General features: G+C 41.7%; 1 long non-coding RNA gene across 1 annotated transcript in view; it reads right to left on the bottom strand.

Moving 5' to 3' along the window:
* Window positions 1-223: 223 nt before the first annotated feature.
* LOC134485146 (uncharacterized) overlaps window positions 224-13,291 on the bottom strand; it is a 36,314-nt gene continuing 23,246 nt past the window's right edge. Inside the window, exon 2 of the long non-coding RNA XR_010063096.1 lies at window positions 224-6,088. This is a non-coding gene — a long non-coding RNA (uncharacterized LOC134485146). The remainder of the gene's footprint in view (window positions 6,089-13,291) is intronic.

The following is a 13,291-nucleotide window of genomic DNA, read 5'->3' as shown; positions in this document are numbered from 1 at the left end:
TTTGGGCTAGGAGCTTTTTGCGTTTTACATTACCTTTGACAGTTGTTTAGATGTTTTCTATGGTATCTTCTGCCCCTAAGATTCTCTCTTCTATCTCTTGTATTCTGTTGGTGATGCTTGTGTCTACAGCTCCTTGTCTCTTCCTTTGGTTTTCTATATCCAGGGTTGTCTCCCTTTGTGCTTTCTTTATTGTTTCTATTTCCATTTTCAATTCCTTCACCTGTTTGGTTTTGTTTTCCTGTAATTCTTTCAGGGATTTTTGTGTTTCCTCTCTAAGGGCTTCAACTTGTTTACTTGTGCTTTCCTGCATTTCTCTAAGGGAGTTCTTTATGTCTTTCTTAAAGTCCTCCATCATTATCAAAAAATGTGATTTCAAATCTAAATCTTGCTTTTCTGGTGTGTCTGCATATCCAATATTTTCTTTGTTGGGAGATCTGGGTTCTGATGATGCCAAGTAGTCTTGGTTTCTGTTGATTAGGTCCTGTACTTGCCTCTAGCCATTGGGTTTTCTCTAATGTATGCTTGTCTTGCTGTTTCTGGGAGTGACTTGGCCCTGCTGTAGGCCTCTGTGTCAGTACTCCTGTAGAACTGTTTTCCTGTTTTCTTTCAGCCTTTCCTGAGAACAGGTACTCTGCTCTCAGCTGTGGTGGCACTCCTGGAGACTGTCTTCCAGCTCTCGGCGTGGGCAGGAATCAAAGGTTCCTGTCCCTGATTGCTCATGTAGGTCCTTGCACCCAATGGGCACAGTTGGCACTATGCAATTCCCTCTTCAGTCTGGACTATGGGCAGAGGGTATTCTCCTCTGACTTCTCAGGGGTATCCATACTTCTGAGGTTCTGCTCTCTTCCCCCATGGGATTTGGGTGCAGGGAGCTGTTTGGCCGGATCAGTTCTGTCCTGGGCACAGACCAGAACTGCAGGTACTGGTGGCTGTCTGTTCCTATATCCCTCTGTCCAGAGGCACTGCGCAGTTTCCCCTTGGACCAGGGATGTCAGCTGAGGTGTGCAGAGGTGGCAGTCTGTCCTGCAACCTCGGGATGTCTGCACTACTGGGTGGTTCGCTCTTTTCCCCATGGGATTTTGCTGTCTTCATGATTATTCTAGACTCATTTGGGGCAAAATTACATGAAAAAGACTTATTTGAGGTACGCATAGTTTTAACTTCTTAGCATCATTATGTTTTTTAAGGCAAAAAATAGTTTTATATCTAATTCAATGCATATCTAATATATCCAAAATATTATTTAGTATATAAACAGTATAAAATCAGCAGTGACATAGTCAATTTTGTTTGCATACCAGATCTTCAAAACACAGTGAATGTTTAATATTTCCATCTATCTATTCAGACTAATCACATTTCAGTAGTTTGAGGCCTACAAATAACTGGCCATTGGACAGCAAGCAAAACTTAGAGAGCAAGATCTCTATATTTTTTTCTAAATATGAAAATATATATTTCATTTATAAGGTATCAAGAAGTATGAGGATTCTGTGAAAATCCAGATGAAACCATTATATTCGAGCCTATGGAGAAAAATAGAAAATGTTTCTTCCTACTGCAATTCATTGTTTTAAAGACTAGATATAGTTTTATAAAGTGATAACCTAAACAGGTGCATGTACTTGCCTAGTATATGCAAGGTCATTGGATTGATTCCCCAGTGCTGCAAGAATAGTAGTAATAAATAATGAGAAGAATTATACTATAATTAAGTTTACCATTAATAACTATAAACTGTCTCTGCCAGAAATTACTTTCAAAGATGAGCATAGTGGTTCATGCCTTTAAGTTCAAAACTTGGTACTCTAAGGCAGGAGGATTAACATAAATTTGAGGCCAGCCTAACTGTGATTTAAAAAAAAACTGAAATAAAGGTATGGAGAGATGGAGGCAATTAAGAATCCTTTGCTATGCAATTATGAAGACCAAAGCTGAGATCCCATCACCCACATAACAAGCCAGGCATCCTGCAAAATAAAAAATAATAAATAAATAAATAAAAATTTTAAAAATAGACCACAGAAAAAGCTATTATGAATATGGGGATTCTGTTTTAAAATTTATCAAAAACTAAAATAACCATAGACTAAGAAAGCAATTTAACATGAAACAGTCCACCAAAATGTAATCAAGCCCCTCCAAAGGAAATCAAGCCCGTAAGAGTTTAAGAGGGAAGGCCACTAAAAAGAGAAACATAATCACCAGCAGGTAAGTGGGGAAGGCTTATCATGAGCAATTAAACACATTTCCATAAACCACTGCTTTTAATCACCCTTGTTGTTTTAAGTTGATTAAAAGTGATATTAGTATTGGAATGCTAAGGCTGTGACACTATCCCATCGTTACAACCTGTTTTTGTAAGCATTCATTCCAACACACATGAGCAGTGCAAATTTCCTCACATCTCATAAACCCACATGAAACACAACCCTCAGAACCAGTAGAAATAAAGGGAGGGAAGACAGAGAAAGAGAGGGAGAAGGGAGGGAGCATAGGAAGGAACAAACATGCTGTACTCAAACGTTTCATCAAAGAATTGTTCTAACAGGGATAAAAGGAGAATCAGATCAAATGTCAACAGTTGAGAACTGGTTAGGTAAACTACTCTTCATTAGATTATTCTGTAAGCATTAGAAATGTCAACCTGGACCACGGGAGGAAACATGGAAGATATAACAATGAAAACGCAATTGTGTACACCCTAATTATAACTGCATATAATGTCTTCATCTGCAGAAATGAGTGTGATTTTTCCTTCTCAGCATTTTTTCGAACACAATCCTTGCAAAAATATTTTTAATGATGCTATTTGCATTTAAAGGTCATTATATAAAAATAACTATACAAATAAGGATTCACCATCCTGTCTGTCACGCACAGTACACACAGTCATACCCAAGCCTGCTTCTTTGGGGATACATGGCAATTTGTTGAGATACTATGGTTTCATGAAAGCATAAAGCACATGCAATACACCACACTGCTGTAGTCTGCCTATCTTTACAAATCACACGTCTTCAGCTCCATTTCATAATACTGAAAGACACAACTTTAAGAGAGAATTCTTTCAAAGTGCACAGTCCACAGGAATAGGTCAAGACTTTTATGGGAAAATCAGTAATCAAAGTGGGGAATTGGCCCCTTTTCTCCTCTCCCTTCTCTCCAGTCCCTTCTGTGTCTTCTTCTTCATACTCTCTGTCTCCTCTTCACCTTCATCTTAGTTCCTTTTTATGGCTGTGATAAAACACCATAACCAGGGCAAACTATGAAAGAAAGCATTTCATTTGGTGCTCATAGCTCCACAGGGCTAGAGTCCGTAATCGTTACGTTGGGGAACATGGCAGCAGGCAGACAGACATGATGCTGGAGCAGTAGCTGAGAGCTCACATCTCAATCCATTAGGGATGGAGTGAGCTTTTGAAACCTCAGAACCTACCTCTGGGGACATACTTCTTCCAACAGGCCACACCTTGTGATCCTTGACAAACAGTTCCACTAACTAGGGAATGCTTAGTTCCACCAAGCATTCAAATAAATGGGCCTATGAAGCCATGACTATCTCATCCTACGATTAATTCAGAGTGTGAGGAGGTGGAGAGATGAGAGTCTGTGTGCATTACAGGTAGAAATGTAAACTGATGTACCTCCCATGAGAAACCTTGGCAATTCCTCAAAAGATTAAGTATAAAATTCCTAGAATGCAGAGAACCACTCCGAAGAGTCAGAGAAAAAAGACATGCATCCCTGTTGTAAAACTTACCTTGAGCAGCAATTACTGGAAGAACTAACCTCAGAAAAGGCCACTTGGCCTGCCTTCCTCCCACAGGGAGCTAAACAAGTCTCTCTTTTTCTGTGGTTTTTATTTGTGTATATTAATTGGAAAAATAATGGGATTTCACTCTGACAACCTCGTATATGCATTAATGTATGTCAACTATAGCCCACCTCAGTATCCTCTCTTTTCTCATTTCCCTGTTTCCCTTCTGCTCCTCTTTTCCCTCCGTGCTACTCTCCCCCCACCTTGATTCCACATGAGTGAAATAAATGACACTTTTCTTTTTTTTTCCATCTTTATTAACTTGGGTATTTCTTATTTACATTTCGATTGTTATTCCCTTTCCCGGTTTCCAGGCCAACATCCCCCTAACCCCTCCTCCTCTCCTTCTCTATGAGTGTTCCCCTCCCATCATCCTCCCACTACAGCCCTCCCCCCAACAATCACGTTCACTGGGGGTTCAGTCATGGCAGGACCAAGGGCTTCCCCTTCCACTGGTGCTCTTACTAGGCTATTCATTGCTACCTATGAGGTTGGAGTCCAGGGTCAGTCCATGTATAGTCTTTGGGTAGTGGCTAAGTCCCTGGAAGCTCTGGTTGCTTGGCATTGTTGTTCATATGGAGTCTCAAGCCCCTTCAAGCTCTTTCAGTCCTTTCTAAGATTCTTTCAATGGGGGGCCCGTTCTTAGTTCAATGGTTTAATGATGGCATTCGCCTATGTATTTGCTGTATTCTGGCTGTGTCTCTCAGGAGCGCTCTACATCTAGTTCCTCTCAGCCTGCACTTCTTTGCTTCATCCATCTTATCTAGTATGGTGGCTGTAAATGTATGGGCCACATGTGGGGCAGGCTGTGAATGGGTCTTCCTTCTGCCTCTGTTCTAAACTTTGCCTCCCTATTCCCTCCCAAGGGTATTCTTGTTCCCCTTTTAAAGAAGGAGTGAAGCATTCGCATTTTGGTCATCCTTGAGTTTCATATGTTCTGTGCATTTAGGGTAATTCAAGCATTTGGGCTAACATCCACTTATCAATGAGTGCATACCATGTGTGTTTTTCTGTGATTGGGTGACCTCACTCAGAATGATATTTTCCAGTTCCATCCATTTGCCTATGAATTTCATAATGTCATTGTTTTTGATAGCTGAGTAATATTCCATTGTGTAGATGTACCACATTTTCTGTATCCATTCTTCTGTTGAAGGGCATCTGGGTTCTTTCCAGCTTCTGGCTATTATAAATAAGGCTGCTATGAACATAGTGGAGCACGTGTCTTTGTTATATGTTGGGGCATCTTTTGTGTATATGCCCAAGAGAGGTATAGCTGGGTCCTCAGGTAGTTCAATGTCCAATTTTCTGAGGAACCTCCAGACTGATTTCCAGAATGGTTGTACCAGTCTGCAATCCCACCAACAATGGTGGAGTGTTCCTCTTTCTCCGCATCCTCGCCATCATCTGCTGTCACCTCAGTTTTTGATCTTAGCCATTCTCACTGTTGTGAGGTGAAATCTCAGGGCTGTTTTGATTTGCATTTCCCTTATGACTAAAGATGTTGAACATTTCTTTAGGTGTTTCTCAGCCATTCGGCATTCCTCAGCTGTGAATTCTTTGTTTAGCTCTGAACCCCATTTTTAATAGGGTTATTTGTCTCCCTGCGGTCTAACTTCTTGAGTTCTTTGTATATTTTGGATATGAGCCCTCTATCTGTTGTAGGATTGGTAAAGATCTTTTCCCAATCTGTTGGTTGCCGTTTTGTCCTAACCACAGTGTCCTTTGCCTTACAGAAGCTTTGCAGTTTTAAAAGATCCCATTTGTCGATTCTTGATCTTAAAGCATAAGCCATTGGTGTTTTGTTCAGGAAATTTTCTCCAGTGCCCATGTGTTCGAGATGCATCCCCACTTTTTCTTCTATTAGTTTGAGTGTATCTGGTTTGATGTGGAGGTCCTTGATCCACTTGGACTTAAGCTTTGTACAGGGTGATAAGCACTTTTCTTTCTGAGTCTGGCTTCTTTTGCTTACCTTGATAGGCTATAGTTCTATGCATTTTCCTGAAAATATCATGAACTTTTTCTTCTTCAAACTGCAAACACTCTTCAGGGAAGAACATCCTTTATGTACCAGGGAATCGAGACTGTTTCGTTACCAAGCCTGGCATGAACTCCCATGGGCCTAAACATACTTTGAAGCATCCTTGTCATCTGCCAGCTTTTACACACAATCATCACCTCCAGTCTCTTTGTTAACACCTACAATTTCCATTCCAGTCTGGACACTTTAGTGTTCTATCAGCCCTGCATGTATAAATTGTTATTTGTCTAAAAAAAAACACAAAACCATTATGATTTGTTCATTTCCTCAAAGTTTACTTGTGATGAGTCCTATATGCACAGAAATTTAATAATAACCTTTACTATTTTGTCTTGCAACGTGGCTCCTGTACCGTTTGTGTTCCTAGATTCAGCAAGGGACACAAATAAGCAACAAAAGTGTATCTTTCTTCCTTACAGCTTATGCCCAAATAATTGAAACCAGGTGTTCAAAGGCATACAGGAATGCTCATGGCAATATTATAATAGCCAATGGTTGGAAACACCTACAATGTTCCTCAAAAAATTATAAATGAGTGCATAGGTCATTTATGGGATACTATTCTGCCATAGAAGAAATGAAGGACTGACATAACCATGGTGTTGACGAACTTAGAACAATATGCTGAGTGAAAGAAGACTGAAGGTTGCAGAAAATGCCATATTTTTTTAATAAAAATAGATGAATGTAAGGGACGAAGACATAGTTTCGCAGTTAAGAGCACTAGCTACTCTTCTGGAGGGCTAGAATTCAGTTCCCAGATATCAGGAAGCTCACAACTGTCTGTAACTCCAGACCCAGGGAATCCACCACTTTCATCAGGCTTCTGTAGGCACTGCACACATGGTGAGCAGATATTCATACAAAACATTCATCCACATTATGGTAATCTTTTTCCAAGATATTTTTATTAATTATTTAGGAGCTTCATATAGTACACTCCAATCACAGTTCCCACCCACCCCCAGGTCTACCCTCCCACCTTTGTACTCCACAACTCCTAAAGTAAAATTTGTGTTGCCTATACACTCATTGGAGCATGGTCAAATTCCCAGTGGCCAGCCACTAAAAGGAAACTTGAGCCCTGCCCCACCGGCTCCACGCCAGAAGCCATCAACTGTAAAGAACCACAGTTCAGCATCTTTATCACAATGTTTAAGGACTCTCTTCAGGGGAATATGGGGGGGGGCAGTAAGGGGGATATATAGGGAAATACCCGTATGGGGGAGGGGGAGGGGAAGGGATGGGGCTTACGGACAGGAAACCGGGAAGGGGAATAGCCTTTGAAATGTAAGTAAAGAAATATATCTAATAAAAATTATTTAAAAGAAAAAGACAAACAAAGTAGAAAAAAGAGCTTTACCCTTCCAGAAGGAAAAAAAAAAGGAATCACTTCAATAACATCCTGTCTGAACTGTTTCTTTTTGGGTTAGAAAAAGAGGTGGTCACAGAAGCCTTCAATGTCTCTCATTCAGTTATGAATCTTTAGTCGTCAATACCACTCTAAAAGAAGCTTGCTTGTCTATAGCAACATGGATTTCCACATGGTTTCCAGCAGCAGCACAGATCAACCTGGTCCCTGCTAGCAGCCTCAGTCATGAACATCACCATGGTCTCCGTCTAAGGAATGGATCACAGACATCATGGTGGCACCTGGACCATGGATAACAATATGGCTTTTATTGGCAGCATGGATTACAGACATCAACATGTCCTCTGCGAATTAATTGTCTTTAGAAGGGTATCTTTTTAAATAGGTAAATTTCTAAAGATAGCAGAAGCACCATTGTCACAGGTTGAGTGGAACAGCTGCTTAATGGACAGAGAGATTTGTTCTGTATAACTCTAAATGCCATTGAATTGTTCTCATCAACATAGTCATTTTTGTATTGGTGAATTTCATCTCAAATTAAAAGGTTCTAAAAACAGCTCCCAGGCAAACAAGATTAATGAAAGTTGTTACTGTCAACCAGAGAGCATGGTAACAAAGATCCAGGATCTGTCAAGTACTGGGATGGTCCCCTGGATAGCATGGTATTCTATGGGGAGGAAGGAACAAATAGCTCCTTTGGATATTACTTACTGTCTACTCAGATCTCTGACAGGAAAAAAGTTTGACTTTAAGCCTGACTTAATTTGTAAGCCTGATTTAAGTTTGCTAAATTACCTAGTGTATGGATCAGAAATCACAGACTGAGAAAAAGTATTTGCCTGAGAGTCAGAGAACTCAGACTCAGTCCTCACCAAATCTTTCCCTTACTAAACTCATGGTCTGGGCCAGGGCTTTGGGCATAAAGCTCTCGAGACCTCAGAGCATAAAATGGGGTGTCCTGGTACAGGGATAGACCAGTTTCTGTCACCCATCGTCTTCTTATGTATGCTTGGGTTGCCTCTGCATCAGGCTGCTATATGCAAACCCGGGCACATCTCTGCCTCTATTTTCACTGGCAAGTGTGAGCGCAGGTCTCTACCGTCAACTATTTCATACTCGGCTTGGATTCTTTTGAGCAATTACCTAGCAACTGAATTATGCGATCATACCCATTTTAATTTATGAAGGACATTTCACTGGAAAGGAAGACTAACTTTTAGGGAAGGAAACTATGCTTTAGTGAGTTCTTCTATATGTGCTGTCTTTCCATCTCTTTCTCTCTGCCTTCTCTATCACATAGAGAAACCTTTCTTCCATAGTTTCATACTAATGTTCTACGTCAAGGAATAAGGATTTCTGCCTGGGATCACATTTGCCATTGGCATTAATGGCAGACATAAAGGTTATATTGAGACTCTACCTTACAAATATTCGAATGCTTGCTAGGCAAATCTTTGGTTTGAAAACTAAATTGGATTATACATATTGAATTTCTGAAGTGGCCTATGTATAAAAACAGCCAGTGTTGATGTGTTGAAAGAAGTGTTTGTCTGGTGTGCAGGAAGACCTGGGTTTGATGATGCCCAGTACCACATAGCATTCTCTCTCTCTCTCTCTCTCTCTCTCTCTCTCTCTCTCTCTCTCTCTCTCTCCCTCTCCCTCCCCCTTTCCTCCTTCCCCCTCCCCCTTTCCTCCTTCCCCCTCCCCCTCTCCTCCTCCCCCTCCCCCCTCCCCTCCCCCCATCTCTTGTTCTCACTCTCCCCTCCTCTTTGTCATAGAAACTATTTGTAACTTTGCTGGTATCTCTTAGTGAGAAAGACAAATAGAGAGAAGGATTTACCTTAAACATAACAAAAGGTAGACCTTGATCTGAGAGTATAATAGGGGAAATGTACTTTCTGGATACCTTGAAGATTTATTTATTCTTATGTATATGGGTACAGTATAGCTGTCTTCAGACACACACAAGAAGAGGGCATCAGATCCCATTACAGATGGTTGTGAGCCACCATGTGGTTGCTGGGAATTGAACTCAGGACCTCTGGAAGAGCAGTCAGTGCTCTTAACCATTGAGCCATCTCTCCAGTCTTTGAAACTATACCAAAACAAATCCAGTGTGGAAAGTGAGGTTGTTATGTTTCTGTGCATCTCTGGGAATGAGTGTGGTGGCCCAGTTCTTTGATCTTCATAGGTAGTCTTGCTGGTGATGACTATTTGCAACTTTGCTGGCACCAATCTTGACTACTTGAGGGGAGGTCCACAGCTAGTTTAATCAGGGATCAAAGTATGGACTAAACACTTGATCACTACTAGGTAGATTTAAAAAGATCAAATTAGAAGATGTCAGCTTCATTTTTCTATAAAGCTGACTTTAAAGTCTATTCACTACATCACCTAATAAAGCCCCTCCTCTCAATTTATGTGCATGTACGTATGTATGGGGTTTGTGAGTGTGTGTGTGTGTGTGTGTGTGTGTGTGTGGCCAGTGTGGTGTGTGTGTGTGTGTGTGTGTGTGTGTGGCCACTCTGTGTGTGTGGCCAGTGTGGCCACACACACACACACACACACACACACACACACACACACGCATGTGAAGAGGATATCCCATGTGGCTGAGCCTTGGCAGGAGAGATTTGGGGCAGAAGCATGGAGCTTGTGGCTATCTAGACCCAGTGCAGTAACCTGAGAACTCAGGCATGGGGCAACTCCAAATTCTGTCTCAGCATTACTTCTTTGATGGTTACGTTAGATTTCTATAAAGGCTCTGCAGCCTCCTGAATCATGGTAAGAGTTGCTTATGATCTAGAAAAACAATATAAAAGGTGGGAAAGAAAAAAAAGAATGGGTCAAAATGTTGGCAATTGATGAAGGAGGTGAGGTGCCCAGGATCTCATACACTTCTATTTCGAGTGTAATTCTTCCCATAAATCCTTTTTATTAAATCCCCAAAGATAAAAAATCTTCTATGAATTCAAATACCTCTAGAATCTTTGTTTTCCAGTGCCAGTGGGAAGTTACATCTGACTGGTAACTTGTCACTTTCAAGGGAAACACCCTCTCTTTGTGATCCTTGACGTCCCTGCTCTATCCTGGTTAACAGTTTCCACCCGCACTGTTCTACAACCTTAGGTTTTAGAAGCTTCTTCTAGAACCTGCCTCACATTCTCAGACTCCAGCTATCGAGTAACAAAACTCAGTCAGGACACACAGAGTTCCAGCAGTTGCCTTGCTGGTAACTATAAAAGGCTTCTTACAATGAGCAAAGCCCCATCTGCAGAATCCTGCAGGAGCCACCCTTGTCAATGCAGAGGAGCTGAAGGTCAAAAGCTGATATTCTTTTCCCCACTGCCCTGCATCCTCTTTCTCCCATCCCTTCCTCTCCTCCTTATTAATTTTCAGACAGGGTCTAGTGTATCTCTAGCTGTCCTTAAACTGCTTTTATAGCTGAAAATTACCTCAGACCTGATCCTCCTGCCTCTACCTCCTGAAGGATGAGATTGTATGTGCTACCATAGTTGACTTACATAGTGCTGGATATCAAATTCAGGGCTTCTAATGTGCCAAGCAGGCACACTATGAACTAGTCCATATTCTAGATTCTCCCATTCCATTAGAAGGATTATGCTGTCATGTGTGGGATCTCAGGTAGAAGTGAAGGGGCCCAAGATAGTGGTTCCAAGTTTGCAAAGCACAGGCAGGTCCTCATATTCCAAGTGCAGTTTCTTGGGCACAGTCCACACTGAGAACCTTAAGCAAATCTCCTAGTAAGTAGCAGGAATTGTCTCTGATTTCTGACTGAGGGTCCTATGTGACGTTTTGTCCCTGCTGACATGACTTCCCTGTCTTGGTGAACTTTACTCTCTGAACAAAATAAACCTTTCCTTCCTCAAACAGCCTTTAACAAGTATTTTGGCACTGTATCAAAAACACTGAGAAAAATAGCTAAACAGAGTCACTTCGGGGCTTATTAGCATGAAGCATTAGCTTTTTTCTTTTGAGGAAAGTGGTGTTTGTTTGGCTTTTTGAGACACGGTTCTCTGTGTAGCCTTGGCTGTCCTGGAACTCACTCTGTAGACCAGGCTGGCATGGAACTCAGAAATCCACCTGCCTCTTCCTTCTGAGTGCTGTGACAAAAATCATGAACCAACACACCAGGTGCTTCTTTTCCTTTTTTTTAATAATATTTTATTTTGTTTTATAATATTAAATCAAAAATATTTTGTTTTAATAGCATTAACTCTTCGTAGGGAAGAATGAACAAATACCTATTCATTCCAAACGAGGCCAACAACAGACCAAAAAAAAATTTTTTTTATTCCAGCTTAGCTGGATGAACCAATGAGCTAACTGGGGTTACTTACAGGATAAGGGCATTATCTACAGCAGTGGTTCTCAACCTGTGAGTCTTGACACTCTGGGGACAAGGGATACACATCAGATACCTGCATATTGGATATTTACATTACAATTCATAACAGTAGCAAGTTATGAAGTAGCGATGTAGCAAGATTATAACTATGAAGTATCAATGAAAATAATTTTATGGTTGGGGTCATCACAATGTGAGGAAGGTTCACAGCTTTAGGAAGGGTAAGTAAGAACCACTGATCTATAGGAAATCCAACAATCCACCTACAGCTATACCAGTTTACACATCCCCAGGGAAAGGTAGGGTCCTGTTAATACCTCCTTGTCCTCCATGAAGAAAGACTAGTGCAGCCAGTGTTTGGTGTAGATAACCGCAGGTGCTCTGACATGGAGACTCCAATACCCATGCTTAGAGAACAAGGTTTCACGGCATAGAGCTTTAGTTTTAGCTTGTAAGCAAAAATAACTCCTTAGACCTGGATAGCTCAGCTTTTCTTTTATACAGGAAGGGGATAGAAAAATGAGTTTAGGGAGAGGGAAGGGAAGGTGTCTAAATAAATTGCAGTTCTTCATCTCAAATTATGCACATAGAGGCTAATACAGGAAGTTGAGGGTCAGTCTAACAGCCCTTCACGAGTGCCATCTCCTGTTCTCAAGTGGGACTGCATTAGAAAACGCAGCCTTTTTAGATCAGGGTCCATTTCAGTATGAATTCCTAGACATGGGACTGGGAAATGCTTCAGGCCAACACCAAATGCTGAGTTGGGAACAAAATGCCAGAGACCTCGCACAACTCTTCTCTGGAAACACCTGCAGGTTAGTGAGGGTTGTGTCTGCAACAAACGTCCTCCGCATCATAAAGAACTCTTTCACTGGAGTTTGGGGAGGGACCGTACAGTCCTTGAATTACTCCCTCTAGTGAAGGAGTCAGGAAAATGCCTGAAAATCCTATCCGCGTGTGCCAAGTTAGCTGATAGCCAGGAACATGGGGTAGTTGGAAAGCTTCCCGGACAAGATTACAGGGAGCTGACGCTTCAGCATGTGTAGGAGTTTGCCAGGCTGGAAGCGGGCACAGATAAATGATCCAGGCATATGGATGAGGGAGGAAAGCAAACAGAATCTGGGGGGGAAAAACGCCCTGTTTCAGGTTGAACAGAATGCAATCAACAAGCATCTGGAAAGGAAGGGGGTGGATGATGAGCAGGACAGGTCGCTGAGGGTCAGTAAACCCCAGCCTGTGAACCCTGGGGCTTGAGGTAAGGCACATCTGTTTTTTAGAAAAAGCCTGGCCTCACCCGCCTCACCTCTGGCATATTTTCAGACTCATTTGTTTCTGGTTTCTTAATAAACTATCCTTTCTCCTACTGGAAAAACAATGGAAAGAAGAGGAAGAAGGAAGGGAATAGAAGACAGGATGGGAGTGGGGAATAATGAGAAGAGGGAGGGAGAAATGGAAAATGGATGAGAAAAGAATCTGCCCACAGTAACCAGTGGCGCGGGAATGGGGGAACCTCAGAAGTGAGAGGCACAATGACTCAGGTAAGAAATCCTAGAAGGGCATGTCAAATGCCAGGTAGGAGAGGTTCCTGCAGTTTGAGATGCATTCATTCCAGGAAGCTAGGGCAGTGGGGCAGGAGCATGGGCAGGGTTTAGACTGGAAGTAGGGAGTCACGAATGTATTTATGGCCCT

The sequence above is a fragment of the Rattus norvegicus genome, chromosome 1, assembly GCF_036323735.1.
Source record: "Rattus norvegicus strain BN/NHsdMcwi chromosome 1, GRCr8, whole genome shotgun sequence".
NCBI classification, from domain to species: domain Eukaryota; kingdom Metazoa; phylum Chordata; class Mammalia; order Rodentia; family Muridae; genus Rattus; species Rattus norvegicus.
Note: the sequence above shows the minus strand (reverse complement) of the source record. Positions and strands in the feature narration are given on the sequence as shown.